A 16,836-nucleotide genomic window follows, 5' to 3' on the forward strand; every position below is an offset into this window, starting at 1 on the left:
ATGGGATTTGATTTCCCCCTAAGCTAATAAGTTAGCCTGTTATTGTGTCATGTATGTTTTCAGAAGACGTAAGACTCCTCAATCAGAGACAAAATACTTTACTCCAAGGCATAGCAAAGGATCATCAGCTTATTTTCATGAAATCCCCTTTCCCCTAAGTCATATGAGGGCAAAGCAATATAGCCCAGATGGATGCTATGCATGCAGTGGATTTAACTGACTCTCCTAATAAATACACCCTGAATAAAATATGTATTTTTAATTAAATGAAACTGTAAAGACTCTAAAGGTTACACTAAGGAGTTTGAAATTAATTCTACATGGCATGGGGAGCTGCTGACAGATTTGATCAGAACTGTACTGCAGAAATACAGATTCTCTTGAATCTGGGTGGAAGGGAATGCAAAAGCGTCGTAAGCAGTACTATCTAAAAGAACTTTCTGCAACACTGGAAACGTTCTATATTTGTACTATCTAATACTAAATGAAAGTAGCTCTAAATAGCAGTGAAAAGTAAATGACTGCAATCAAAATTACAAGATTTGACATTCATTTGCTGATTCAAAAAAATGAATGTTTACTATGTGCTAGTCACTGTTCTACATATAGAAAATAGAGCAATAAGCAAACAGACAAAACTTACATTCTAATTCTCCCTCACAGAGCTTACATTCTAATAGGAGGAAGCAGACAATAAACAAATTAGTAAAACATACGCTATGTCAGATAGTGATAAGATGATTAATATATACAGCAAGTATTGTCTCTACTTTACATTAAGTTTCAAAGATAATGATATAACAGTGCTTCTCTTTGTAGAGATCTTGTTAACTTGCAGATTCTGACTGAGTGAGTAGGTCTGGGGTGGGATCTGAAATTCTGCATTTCTAACAAGCTCCCTGATAATGCCCAATACTACTGATCCTCAGACTACATTGTGAGTAGCAAAAATATATAATTTTTCTAGAGTTGTATGTTGAGTAAGTGACAAAAACAGGCACTTTAACCTTTTAATCCTAACTCCAAATTCTGAACTCTTTTCACTACAACTAACTGCCGTTCTAAATCCACTAATGAGCTTCAAAAAAGTAGCTGAATGTATGATGAAACAGCTTGAATAATGATTGTAAAGTAAAGAAGTAAAGTACCAAGTACTAACTCTTCAAAAAAACTAAACAAGGAACAATGTAACCTGTGTAGTAACTTGAGAAGGAAAATGGGATACAGAAATTTTTGTGAGAAAATAAACAGCTCAGAAAATTAATAAATCAACAAAGACTGACAAACTGAACAACCAACAGCTCAAAGAAGAAATCAAAAAGGAAATAAAAATCACCTGGAGACAAATGAAAATGGAAATACAACATACTAAAACTTACGGGATACAGCAAAAAGTTCAAAGAGGGAAGTTTATAGTGATAAATGCCCACATCAAGAAACAACAAAAATGTAAAATAACCTAACTTTACACCTCAAAGGAAAAGAACTAGAAAGAGAAGAACAAAGCCCCAAGTTAGTAAGGAAGGAAATAACAAAGATCGTACTTGAAATAAATGAAATAGAGACTAAAAAGACAATGTAAAAGATCAATGAAACTAAGAGCTGGCTCCTAACACTGCCTTAGCTAGACAGAGGAAGAAAAAGGACTCAAATAAATAAACTGAGAAATGAAAAAGGAGATTTCCAAATAATAGCACAGAAATAACAAGGGTAAGAGACTGCTATGAACAATTTTAGGCCAACAAATTTGACAACCTAGAAGAAATGGATAAATTCCTAGAAAGGTACAATCTACCAAGTCTCAATCATGAAGAAATAGGAAATCTGAACAGCCTAGTAAGGAGATTGAATCAGCACTCAAAGTGACCCAAAAGGGACTTCTCTGGTGGCACAGTGGTTAAGAATCCACCTGGCAATGCAAGGCACACAGGTTCAAGCCCTGGTCCAGGAGGATCCCACATGCCACAGAGCAACTAAGCCCATGCGACACAACTACTGAGCCTGCAAGCCACAAACTACTGAGCCCAGGTGCCACAACTACTGAAGCCTGCATGCCTAGAGCCTGTGCTCCACAACAAGAGAAGCCACCACATTGAGAAGCCCACACACCACAAGGAAGAGTAGCCCCCACTTGCCACAACTAGAGAAAGCCTGTGTGCAGCAACAAAGACCCATCACAGCCAAAAATAAACAAATAAATAAATAAATAAAACGGAGCAATGGGATATTAAAAAAAAAAAAAGTGTCGCAACAAACAAAAGTCCAGGACCAGATAATTTCACTGTTTTATTCTATGAAACATTCAGAGAATTAAAACCAATCCTTATCAAACTTTTCTAAAAAATACAAGAGGAGAGAACACTTCCAAACGCATTTTATGAAGCCAGCATTACCCTGATACCAAAACCAGACAAGGACATTACACAAAAAGAAAATTACAGGCCAGTATACCTGATGAATTCAGATGTAAAAATCCTCAACAAAGTATTAGCAAACCAAATTCAACAATACATGAAAGGGGTGATATGCCATGATCAAGTGGGAATTAATCTAGGGATGCAAGGATGGTTCAACATCCACAAGTCAATCAATGAGATACACTTTGTTAACAACATGAAGAATAAAAATTGTGATCATCTCAATATATGCAATATATTGGGATTGAAACATATACACTGATATGTATAAAATGGATAACTAATAAGAACCTGCTGTATAAAAAAATAAATTCAAAAAAAAAAGCTTCCTATGAAGGGTAATAGGTCAGGAAGCAGAACTTGTTTCTATCTCTACATCAGTCTTTATCTTCCTGAGTGACTATGTCTGAATTACTTGTATAGCCTTCAGTTTCCTCATTTACCTTACATAGACTTGGAATTTATAACCTCATAACAGTGTATAAATCTCTCAAATTTGAGCGGCTCCCTTGGCCTAACAACTGATTCATTTTTGCCCCATTAAACAAACCAGTGTTTTGGAAAAAAATGACCAAATGCATCCAAGGCCATGTTGGGTAAGTAACTGACCTGGACTCAGAAACCTCGGTTTTTGGTAATCATTCTGTAATCAACTTCCTCTATGGCCTTAGGAATTTTGTTTGGTCTCTGTGAACTTAGATTTTCTCATCTGTAACAGGAAAGTATATAAAAACCAAGACCCCTATCCACTACTCTTATTTTTTTCCTACAACAAACTATATCATTTTATAATGTAGAATTTCCTCAGCTTAAAGTACATTATTTCTAGTGTAAAAAAATAAATGATTTTCCTTAAAAAGAAAAAAAGCATTTGCTAAGATTCACTACTCCCTTATGATAAAAACTATCAACAAAAGGGATACAGAAGGAATGTACCTCAACATAATAAAGGCCATATACAACAAACCCACAGCCAACATCATACTCAGTGACTCAATGGTGAAAAGCTAAAAGCTTTTCCTCTTAAGATCAGGAGCAAGACAAGGATGCCCACTCTCATCACTTTTACTCAACATACTACTGGAAGTCCTAGTTGGAGCAATTAGGCAAGAAATAGAAATAAAAGACATCCAAGTCAGAAAGGAAGAAGTAAAACTGTCTCTCTTTGCAGATAACATGATGCTATATATAGAAAATCCTAACGACTCCAACGAAAAACGATTTCCATAAAGTTGCAGGATACAAAATTGCTATACAAAAAACAGCTGCATTTCTATGCACTAATAATGAATGATCAGAAAAAGAAATTAAGGAAATAATCCCATTTACAACTGCATCAAAAAGAATAAAATACCTAGGAATAAATTTAACCAAGGAGGTGAAAGAGCTATACAATGAAAATTATAAGACACAGTTGAAAGAAATGGAAGAAGACCCAAAGAAATGGAAAGATAGTCTGTACTTATGGACTGGAAGAATTAACATTGTTAAAATGTCCGTATTACCTAAAGTAATCTATAGATTCAATGGAATCTCTATAAAAATACTAATGGCATTTTTCACTGAAATAGAAGAAGCAATGCTAAAACTTATATGAAAGCACAAAAGACCCAAATGCTCAAAGCAATCCTCAGAAAAAGGAACAAAGCTGGAGGTATCACACTCCCTAATTTCAAATTTGACTACAAGTCTACAGTAATCAAAACAGCATGGTATTGGCAGAAAAACAGATATAAAGATCAATGCAACAAAATTGAGAGCCGAGAAATAAACCCACACACATATGAACAATTAATTTATGACAATGGAGCAAAAAACATACCATGGAGAAAAATCAATCTCCTCCATAAATGGTGTTGGGAAACCACCACCGCACGGGAAAAGCACCTGCAAAGGAATGAAACTAGACCACCATCTTACACCATACACAAAAAGTAACTCAACGTGGACTAAAGACTTGAATGTAAGACCTAAAACTATAAAACTCCTCGAGAAAACATACACAGTATACTCTTTGACATTGGACTTAGCAGTATCTTTCCTGATATGTCTCCTCAGGCAACGGAAACAAAAGCAACTACATCAAACTAAAGCTTCTGCACAGCAAAGGAAACCATCAACAAAATGAAAAGATCACCTACTAAATAGGAGAAGCTACTTGCAAATCATATATCCAATACGGGGTTAATATCCAAAATATGTAAAGAATCTATACAACTCAACAACAACAACAAAACAACCTGATTAAAAATGGGCAAAGAACCTGAATAGACGTTTTTCCAAAGAAGACATATAGACAGACACAGGAAAAGATGTTAAACATCATTAGTTATTAGGGAAATACAAATCAAAATCATATGAAACTATCACCTCACACCTGTTAAAATGGCTATTAATAAAAAGACAAGAAATAAAAAGTACTGGCGAGGATGTGGAAAAAAAGGGACTCCTGTGCACTGTTGGTGGGAATGTAAATTGGTGTAGCCACTATGGAAAACAGTATGGAGGTTTTTCAAAAAAATTAAGAATAGGGACTTCCCTGGTGGTCCAGTGGTTAAGAATCTGCCTTCCAATGCAGGAGATGTGGGTTCGATCCCTGGGCAGGGAACTAAGATGCCACATGCCTCAGGGCAACTAAGCCCGTGTGCTGCAACTACTGAGCCCACATGCCACAACTAGAGAGTCCATGTGCTGCAACTACAGAGCCCACATGCCACAACTAGAGAGAAGCCCATGCGCCGCAATGAAGAGCCTGCATGCCGCAATGAAAGATCCCTGTGCCGCAACTAAGACCCGACGCAGCAAGCAAGCAAGCAAGCAAGCAAGCAAGAAAGAAAGAAAGAAAGGAAGGAAGGAAGAAAGAAAGGTCAAGGAGAAATACATAAAGATACCCCTTCAAGGGTATGGACTGATGAATATTAAAAAAAAGGATAGAACTACCATATGACCCAGTTATTCCACTTCTGTGTATTTATCTGAAGAATATGAAAACACTAATTATAAAAGAAAAAACACTAATAATAACACCCTTGATTGCAGCATTATTTACAATAGACAAGGTATGGAAACAACCTAAGTGCCCATCGACAGATGAATGGATAAATAAGATGTGGTACGTACAGTTGATGCTTGAACACTGTGGGTTTGAACTTTGCAGGTCCACTTACAAGTGGATATTTTTCAACAGTAAACACTAGAGTACAACAGTCTGCGGTTGATTGAATCTGCAGTTATATGCAGACTACCCCCACGTTGTACAAGGGGTCAACTGTACATACAATGAAATACTACTCAGCCATTAAAAAAAAAGATGAAATCTTGCCATTTGCAACAACACAGATGGACCCTGAGGGTATTATGCTAAGTGAAATAAGTCAGAAAGAGAAGACAACACTGCATGATTTCACTCATATAAATAAGAAAATAAATAATAAATACCCGAACAAACAAACCAAACTAAAAAATACACACAGATACAGAGAAGAGAGTAGTGGTTACCAAGGGAAAGGAGGGTGGGAGGTGGCTGAAATGGATAAAGGGGGTCAACTGTATGGTGACAGAGGGAAACTACACTTTTGGTGATGAACATGCTGTAGTGCATACAGATGTCGAAACATAATGTTGTACATATGAAACATATTTAAAAATGAAAAATAAACAGATTAAAGAACATTTGTTCCAAATGATTTTCTAATTTTTCAAAGTTTTTACATGTTTTGATCATTACAAATTAATAGTGACATCTAGTACCTAGAAGGGAACAAATGAGATAACAACCAAGGAGTTAAGATATACAGCCCAGATCCTTGAAAGATGTGTTACACAAAATAACGAGTCCCTACTTAAGAAGACTTCAGCAGGAAGGAAAAGATTAGTAAAGGAAACTAGAAGAACTACTGCAAGTTAAGCTGCAAAAAGTGTAGGAGGAGACCTGTGTTCATGAAGAAATTTCTGGCAGTTCCATATAAGCTTAAGGACATACACTTCAAACTGTCAGAAGCAATGTTGATAATAAATCCACTATCATTTTTGAAATATGTTTGCATATGTAAGGAATACATGATGATGAATGGCACAGTTGTAGAGTACTACCCTCTCAGCCCTTGAAACAGGAATAAATATGCTGACTGTGAACGTTACAACATTACTGTATATCTACTGAATTCTTCAAAATCCATTTTTAGGGGAAGGGTTGAAGAGAAAAGTCTGGACATGAGGAAGAAGAGAACTGCCCAGAAAAAGACTATAGTATTCCAAAAGTTTATATTGATGCCTTTTAGAGACAGACTAACAACCTGGTTAGGATTTTCTGAAGAACTGTTTACCCACTGGAGCCAAATGCTTATTAACATAGAGGATTTCTATGGGAGACAAAAAGCATAGTTTTATTTCTCAAAGTATAATCTGAAATCCTCTATGACCTCATTTAATAAGAACAACAAGCAAGTACTTTATTTCTCACAGACAAAATGAGATGCAATTCCAGTTTTGTTTTACATACAACTAAGGGCTTCTTATTAGTAATCATCAAGTGAATTATTATGGATTATTAATATTAGCACACAAAAATAAATTAGCATACTTCTGGATTTCAAGACCTCCAATTCAGTCACCACTAACAGGTCTGGCTGTCCTGAAGAGAATCTATTTTGTCTGCACAGCAAGTACACTGAAATTCCTGCAGTTTTAAAAAGGATACTGGTAATATTTTAAGTTGGTCTTTGTTTTCATTGTTGTTATTCTTGCTCTCTAATTATGAACTACTGTAACTTTACTGTTTTTACAATTTCCTAATTAGTAATTACTGATAACTAGGTAAGTATAATTTTTTGTGGGTTATTTGGTTAATCCTTGAGTAAATTGATAGATGTTTGTATCAACATTAACCTAAGTCTTCTCAAACCTAGACTATAATACATGTATATATTATAGTTCAAATAGAAATTCTTGATACCATTATTGACAAAGCAGATGTAAATATAACCCTTCCAAAGTGCCTATAGGGACTTCCCTGGTGGTCCAATGGTTGAGAATCCGCCTTCCAATGCAGGGGACGTGGGTTCAATCCCTGGTCGAGGAACTAAGATCCCACATGCCGTGGGGCAACTAACCCCACATACTACAACTACTGAGCCCGTGCGCCACAACTAGTGAGCCCACGTGCTCTGGAGCCCAAGCGCCACAACTACAGAGCCCGTGCGTCGCAACGAACAGCCTGCATGCTGCAGCGAAAGATCCTGCGTGCCACAACAAAAGATCCTGCATGCCGCAGCTAAGACTTGACATAGACAGACAGACAGACAGACAGACATACATACATATTTTTTAAAAAAAACAAAGTGCCTATATAGTGTGATACTTTATGGATGTTGTCTTGTTGACAAATGTATGTCATCTGAATAACTTGCAACGCAATATCAAGTTAAATGTAAGAAAACTGTTGAGTTTATAGGGCACTGTTTTGTAACATGAAAATCACATACAGAAGCTCATTAGATAACCTCACTTTTTTGTTGCTATCACTAAGTTCTTCTATGTGAAAGTGGTATTTGGTAAGGTAAGTGGGCTATAGACTCCTCTGCATTCCTAAAAGGGCAGCAGTTCCTAAAAGCTAAAGAACTACTGGTCTTGTGTAAAGATCATGAACCCTGCACTCAGACACAGGCTCAAATCCAAAGTTTACTATTTCCTAATAGAATAACCAGAAAGTCAGTTCCCTCATCATACCACCCTCATATGGTTGTGAAGGTTAAATGAGGTAAGTATGTAATATACCTGGCAAATAGTAAGTTCACCCTTACAGAAGGGAGGGCAGGTGGAAGATGGTATTTTGGGTCTTGCTTCCAGGCCCTTCATCTTTCAGAGAATGCTCCCAATGTCCTGCCCCAAACCAAAGTCACATCTCCGAGACAGAAACCAAACAAATAACGTGAAGTAGGCTAAACCAAAGACATGACTTTAATTGTAAATTACGGCAAGAAAACTAATGGATAATTAAACCAATTAAGGTTGTGGTCAGGGATCACAAACCCTAATAACAACCAAACAACATAAAAAAAGGCATATATGCATACAAGTCATAGAGATGGCCCCATATTAATGAGATCAATAAAAGCTTTTAATACAAGAAAAAAATCCACAAGCCTTCATAATAACAACTGAAATAAAGTTGTTTATATGATTTTTCTTTTCATTTAACCCACTTTCTTGAGAACTGATCTCCCCAAAAAGGACAAAGCCTACCTCCTTATTTCACCCATCTCTTACTGAAGTCTACCCAGACATCTAATTCATTTAATATTCAATAATTCACTAAGTCCTTCAATATGTACTATTTACTAAGCACCTCTCATGGCCAGAAGTAAATAAAATATTAACAAAGCCCCAGCTCTACCCTCAAAGAGTTTAAAGTCTAGTGGGAAACAGAAATAAGTAAACAAGCAATTACTATACTATGTGTTCAGAGCAGTGATGAATGTGAGTGTTTATAGAATACCATGAGAACACATATACAAGGAGTACTGACTCTTTCTCAAGGACACATGGTGAATGGTGGAAACCAGGAAATATTTCCTAGAAGACATCTAAGCTGAGAATGAAAGGATGAAGAGTTGGGCAAAGATGGGGCACAAGGAGTAGAGGAAGAAAGTCATCCAAACAGAGAAAATAGCATCTGTAAGATCAAGGAGACTAGAGGACCTAGCATAATGAACGAATAGCAGTAGTTCAATATGATCAAAGAGACAAGTGTGAGGCTAAAGAGGTGAGCAGGGACCTCCTATGACATATTAAGGAGTTTGGAATTTATCCTGAAGGTAGCAATGGAAAGCAGGGGTTTCAAACTAGAAGTGATATTATCAAGTGTGTCATGAAAAAAGACTATTCTGGCTTAATGAAAAGAATGGATAGGAAGGCAGAAAAGATGACGAGTTTCCTATTACTAATGCAATAATCCAAAAAGGTGAAAACAGTAGTTTGAGAATCATAATCAAAAGGACTGTGTAAATGGACAGGGGTGAGAGCAAGAGTAGAAAGAGAAGTTTCTAGCTTGGCAACTAAGTAGATAGATGCCCATTCACTAAGAAGAAAGAGTACTTTGAAAAGATGATGATCAGTTCCGTGGAGTTCTGGGGCTATAGTGCCATGGGACATATAAATGAAGATTTTCTATAGGTAGTTAGCCACAAACATCTAGAGTATGAGACACATCTGGACAGAGTGCTACATTTGGAAGTCATCAGCCACAGAAAGTAAATGAAGCACTGGGAGCAGATATCAGCTCAGAAGAACTTAAGATCCTTTCTTGCACAAAGCATTGTTTCCTACCATGTTCCTGCTTGCTGCTGTAAACAAGCTGAGGACAGCCAGTACTGTTCCACTGACTGATACTCTTAAGTTAGGAAACAACCATCAAGATTTTTCCATGCCTTTATTATGTGCCAATATTTGTGTTAGGCATTGAACAGAAATAAAATGTGGTGCCCTTTATACATGAGGATTTTAATAAACTGTAAGTGTGCTATTTATGGTGAGGTTACATAGGTATTTAACATTCAAAAAAAAAAAGGAAGAACAGTATGGAATGAAGTAACCAAAAATCCTCTTAGAAAAAGTGGGGCTTGAGCTAGGCCTTAAATTATAAGTAGAATGTAGAGATGTGAAGAAAGGAACTGGCATTCCAGGGAAGGGAAAATGTATAAGTAAAATACCAGGGTAAGGAATGAACATGACTTTAGAGGTAGAAAAGTAAACAAAAATAACAACAATAAAATAGTTTGCCTGGAATGACCAAAATGTACAAACTTAAAGCTGGACAAATAGAATTCAGAAGGTCTTAATCAGCCAGAAGAGTTTAGATTTGACAGAGAAGAAAGAAATACATTATCACTGATGTTTAAGAAGAATAAAAGAGTTGGGTTTAGGGAAGATAAAAGGTGGAATAATGTAGTGATTAAGAATGCAGGCTCTGGAGGATATTGCCTGGGTTCACAACTGGCACTCCAATTCACCAGCTATGGGGCAAGTAATTTAACCTCTCTAAACTTCATTTTGCTCAGTTATCAAATAGGATAATAGTAGTACCTAACATCGTAAGTTAGGTATAGATATAAAATAATATGATCTATGGAAATGCTTAACAAAGTAAGCAAGGAATGAATGTTAGCTATTATTTTTAGTTCATTATGGGGCAGATTTTAGAAAACCTAGGGAAAGTTCATGGCATAGGTGTCCCTACCTTCTGTGGCTAGAGATCCCTGAACTTATTCAATGTTGCCTGAGAAAGATCTTTACTTCACTTCTTACCACCGTGACTCCCTCATTTGATGATTTCTACCAACAGCCCGAAGACAATAATGCCTCCAAAGTTCTCACATATTCAAAATTCCAGTTGTCTTCTCGTCACCAGACAAAAAGAGTATAAACTCACCTTTCTCTGCTTCTCCCTGTAAACAATTCAACAGAAAATCATAAAAAGACTCTGAAAGGTTGGAAAGTGGAAGGCCAAATGGCTAGGGACCACACTTGAGGAACTTGAGGAACAACACAACACTGAGTTCCCTGGATTTTCTTTTTAATTCTCATATATCCTGAATGGACCTAGGTGAGGCTAGTGTCCTGGAACCTGCACCAAGATGGGGAAGGAGGAAGAGAAGGCCTGGATGGAATCTCCTAACCCTCTGGCCAGCAACTGATTCCAAATCTCCTGATTTCCAACCCAGTGACAGAAGGCAACCCAGGTCAGTGCTTTCCTCCCCAACAGTACTGGCAGAAACTTAAGAGAGAAGCCCACCAGCACTAAGAGGCCCAGAGAGCTGGCCCAGGAAAAGTCAGTACCCTAGAAGCCCAGAATTCCTACATCCCCCACCTAAATGTACCAGGAGGCCTAGAAAAGCACTTTTTGCCCCGACTGATGGCAGGACCAAGAATCAAGTGGGAGATCCACTGGCATCAGGTGCCCAGGGAGCAGGCCCAGGAAAGCATCCTTCACCCTATGGGCCAATATCTCCCACTTTCCACTCAACAGCAGTAGGCCTAAGGAAGAGCATTCTACCGCATGAGCAGCACCAGCAGAGATCAAGCATGAGCCTCAGCAGCACCACTGAGCAAAGTAGACTATAATGCAAATCTGCTTTGTTCAGTGAAAACTGAAAACTAAACAGTCTCTGAAACCAAAGCCCATACAAGTAGGCCAGGACCTATATGTTACATATAAATAAGACAACTGAATGCTAAAACAGATTAAATAGGATCCAGTCTCTTACTGTAACATTCAAAATGTACAAAACACAATTAAAAATCATTCACAATATCAAGAACCAGGAACATCACAGCTTGAATGAGAAAGATAATCAGATGATTCCAACCTCAAGGTGAAACAGATGATGGAATTATCTGACAAGGATTTAAAAAGCAACCATCTTATACGCTTGAGCAAGCAATTAAGAATGTCTTGAAGAAAATGAAATAAGATAAAATCTCAGTAAAGAAACGTAAGTTATAAAAAAGAACAAATGGAAATTGAAAAAAATACAGTAACAAATAAAAGCCTCATTTGAGAGGCTCAATGACAGAATGGAAATGACAGAAAATAGAATAAGTGAACTTGAGGACATATCAATACAATTAATAAGTCTGAACAACAGAAAGAAAATCAATTTTTAAAAGACAGGGGCTCTTGGGCTATAACAAAAGCTCTAACGTTCATATCAACAGAATGGCATAAGCAGAGGAGAAGGGGGGTGGGGGTGGGGAGGGAGGCGCTAAAAAAAACTATTCACAGAAATAATGGGAAACTTCCCAAATTTGGTGAGACATATATCTACAGGTTCAAGAAGTTAAGTGAATCCCAAATACGAAACTCAAAGATATCCACACCAAGACACAACACAATTAAATTTCAGAAGATATAGGAGAACACCAATTTGAATGATAGTAGATTTCACATCTGAAAACATGGAAGCCAGTAAGAAGTGTTATGCCATTTTGCAAGTGCTGAAAGAAAAAAACCATAAACCATTAATTCTATGTCTGGCTCAATTATCCTTCAAGAATGAATGAGGAATAAAGACACTTTCAGGTAAAGAAAATAAATCTGTCACTAATAGACTCACCCACATAGAGGGGCTGAGAAATTCTCCAACCAAAAGAAAATAGCAGGAAAAAAACCTGAAAGTTCATAAAGACCAAAAAAAACAAAAACAAAAACCACAACAGAATGGATAAAAATAGAGGAAATATAACAGACTTTCAGTCTCTTTATGAGTTTCTTAAATCATATTTGATGACTGAGGAAATTGTCTAACACTATTTGCTGTTGTACTCAATATATGTTAAACGAAATATTAAAACAATTATTATTTTTAAAGTGGGAAGGGTAAAGGGAACTAATTCTACTTCACTCTCAGAGGTGAAAGTTGATACCAGTAAACAGTTATAAATTATGTATGTATATTGTAACACCTAAAGCAACCTCTAAAGAAACAATACAGTGCAATATACTCAAAATACTATAGATAGATCAAAATGTTCCTGTAATCCACAGTAATTCAAGAAAAGAGAAACAGAGGAACAAAGAGAAAACAAATACAATGGCAGACTTTAAGCCCAGTATATCAATAATGGTTTTAATGCAAATAGTCTAGTACACCAACTAAAATACAGACATTAACACAGTGTTTAAAAAAAATACAACTATATGCCCATTGTGTTTGAAGAAAATCCCTTCAAACACAATGACATAAGAAGGTTGAAGTAAAAAGACAGAAAAAGAAATACTGTACAATTTTTTAAAAGCAGTAATGGCTATAATAGCAGATAAAGTAATCTCCAGAATAAAAATAATTACTCAAAACAAAGAGCATTACCACATAATGATAAAAGGATAAATTCACCAAGAAGATTTAGCAATCTTACACGTGTATGCAACCAAATCCAGTGTGATGTGACAAAGGCAATAAGAAATGGGAATGAAAACTAAAAGAGTAAAAACTAAATCTGATTAATAAACAAAATATCTGTTCCTTTTCTGTATTCTCTATTGGCTCCCCTTTCTCCTACTATATTCTATAAAGTTTTATCCTTGGAATTTTGCTGTTCTCTATACTCAGGCTCCCCCAGAGAGCTTATCTATTCTTACAGCATAATTTAATCATGGGTTGTTGAAGTCTTTCAAATTTGTCTTTCTCATTTCCCATTTTTTCAACTGCTTCAGATGTCAAGGCAGCTGAATCTAATTTCAGGCTTTTCCCCAAACTACTATCACTCAGGAGCTCAGGGTCTTACTGGGAGGAATGAGACATAACCAAATGGTACAACTGGGTGCATCAATAGAAATAAAGCATAAGGTAAAGAGGCTGAACAGAGAGGATGTCTTGGAAGACAGGCTGCAAAAGAAGAGCACAAAGAGTGACCTACCTTCACCTAGTTCCCCACTTTTAGAGATTTACCCCAGGCACGGTAGGCTGAGAATACTGGGCTGCAGCCCCACCCGACCTTACTAGTAGGATGGAGGTTCCACTCCAGAAGAGGCGATCCAAGAAGACCAGAGAATACCATCCACACCCAACACCATTCTTATAAAGAAGGGACGTGTTACTCCAATATAAGTGGGTCACTGTTCCAACTCCCAGAGCAATGTCACAAAGCTTTTTCCCAGGAGAGGCAAGCCATATGAACAGAGAGCTCCACATATCTCCATAAGCAGACTGACTTCATTTGGAATAGAACAGGGAGAAGTTCAGGCCTAAGAACACCAGCAAAAACAATGGTGATCACAGTAAAGCAATTAAGAGGAAGCTGCTAGCTACATGATACGAAAAAGCCACACAGCAGACAAGCTAGAAGTTTAAAAGAAAGGCTCAAAGACTGACCTAAAAGACTACCTCTAAGAAAGGGCCTTACAGTAACTGAATCAGACCAGGAGCAATTTATGCCTCAAGGCATTGTTGAAAACAATACAGCAATCAGCTTAGCTGAGGCTAACAGCTGATACCAATATTGCAAGACAAACAAGAAGATTAACAAGGAGATGAAAGAGACAGTAAAAGAGAACTCAGTTAAAGCCACAGTCATAGGAGGAGGGAATGGATGGAGACCACAGTCAGGGAGGCTGTACATATACCAAAGACTCTGCTTTTGGGACTTCCCTGGTGGCGCAGTGGTTAAGACTCCATGCTCCCAATGCAGGGGGCCTGGGGTCAATCCCTGGTCAGGGAGCTAGATCCCACATGCATGCCACAACTAAGGAGCCCAACGGCTGCAACTGACAGGGCACAACCAAATAAATAAAATATTTTTTTAATAAAATAAAATAATCAAATGCAAATCCAATTAAAAAAAAAAGACTCTGCTTTCCAGTGAGGAAATTCAGAAGGTGCATACTGCAGGGGAAACAGACTTCACTTCCAAACTAGTCACTAAATAACCAGACAAGCAAAACAATAACAAATATTCTCAGCCTAGAGAGGGAATCAGTAACCAGAGCTGCAACAATATATTATCTAAAATGTCCAGTTTATAACAAAAAGTTGTGACACACGCAAAGAAAAAGAAAAGTTTTTTCACAGGAAAAAAACAAGCAATAGAAACCGCCTTTAAGGAGACCCACATTTTGGTTTTAGCCAGCAAAGACTTCAAAGCAGTTATTATAAATATGTTCAAAGAAGAAAAGGAAACCATGCTTTAAAAATTAAAAGAAGCTTCAATGAAATCCCTATTAAACTACCAATGTCATTTTTCACAGAACTAGAACAAAAAAATTCCACAATTTGTATGGAAACACAAAAGACCCTGAATAGCCAAAGCAATCTTGAGAAAGAAAAACGGAGCTGGAGGAATCAGGCTCCCTGACTTCAGACTATACTACAAAGCTACAGTAATCAAGATAGTACGGTACTGGCACAAAACCAGAAATAAAGATCAATGGAACAGGACAGAAAGCCCAGAGATAAACGCACACACATATGGTAACCTTATCTTTGATAAAGGAGGCAAGAATAGTGGAGAAAAGTGGAGAAAAAAAGGAAGCAAGAATAGTGGAGAAAAGACAGCCTCTTCAATAAGTGGTGCTGGGAAAACTGGACAGCTACATGTAAAAGAATGAAATTAGAACACTCTCTAACACCATACACAAAAATAAACTCAAAATGGATTAAAGACCTAAATGTAAGGCCAGACACTATCAAACTCTTAGAGGAAAACACATGTAGAACACTCTATGACATAAATCACAGCAAGATCCTTTTTGACCCACTTCCTAGAGAAATGGAAATAAAAACAAAAATAAACAAATGGGACCTAATGAAACTACAAAGCTTTTGCACAGCAAAGGAAACCATAAACAAGACGAACAGACAACTCTCAGAATGGGAGAAAATATCTGCAAATGAAGCAACTGACAAAGGATTAAACTCCAAAATATACAAGCAGCTCATGCAGCTCAATAACAAAAAAACAAACAAACCAATCCAAAGATGGGCAGAAGACCTAAGCAGACATTTCTCCAAAGAAGATATACAGATTGCCAATAAACACATGAAAGGCTGCTCAACATCACTAATCATTAGAGAAATGCAAATCAAAACTACAATGAGGTATTACCTCACACTGGTCAGAATGGCCATCATCAAAAAATCTACAAACAATAAATGCTGGAGAGGGTGTGGAGAAAAGAGAACCCTCTTGTACTATTGGTGGGAATGTAAATTGATACAGCCACTATGGAGAACAGTATGGAGGTTCCTTAAAAAACTAAAAACAGGGCTTCCCTGGTGGCGCAGTGGTTGGGAGTCTGCCTGCCGATGCAGGGGACACGGGTTCGTGCCCCAGTGCGGGAAGATCCCACATGCCGCGGAGCGGCTAGGCCTGTGAGCCATGGCCGCTGAGCCTGCGCGTCCGGAGCCTGTGCTCTGCGACGGGAGAGGCCACAACAGTGAGAGGCCCGCATACCACAACAACAAAAAAAAAACACAAACTAAAAACAGAACTAACATACGACCCAGCAATCCCACTACTGGGCATATACCCTGAGAAAGCCATAATTCAAAAAGTCATGTACCACAATGTTCATTGCAGCCCTACTTACAATAGCCCGGACATGGAAGCAACCTAAATGTCCATCGACAGATGAATGGATAAAGAAGATGTGGCACAAATATACAATGGAATATTACTCAGCCATAAAAAGAAATGAAATTGAGTTATTTATAGTGAGGTGGATGGACGTACAGACTGTTCATACAGAGTGAAGTAAGTCAGAAAGAGAAAAACAAATACTGTATGCTAACAAATATATATATGGAATCTAAAAAAAATTAAAATAAATTGGTTCTGAAGAACCTTGGGGCAGGACAGGAATAAAGACGCAGACGTAGAGAATGGACTTGAGGACATGGGGACGGGGAAGGGTAAGCTGGGACGA

At 37.4% G+C, this 16,836-nt stretch overlaps 1 protein-coding gene across 16 annotated transcripts in view; it reads right to left on the reverse strand.

Annotated features, from left to right (window-relative positions):
• ALMS1 (ALMS1 centrosome and basal body associated protein) overlaps nucleotides 1-16,836 on the reverse strand; it is a 260,107-nt gene that overhangs the window by 192,455 nt on the left and 50,816 nt on the right. The window lies entirely within an intron of this gene.

This window comes from Tursiops truncatus, chromosome 14, assembly GCF_011762595.2.
Source record: "Tursiops truncatus isolate mTurTru1 chromosome 14, mTurTru1.mat.Y, whole genome shotgun sequence".
NCBI lineage: Eukaryota > Metazoa > Chordata > Mammalia > Artiodactyla > Delphinidae > Tursiops > Tursiops truncatus.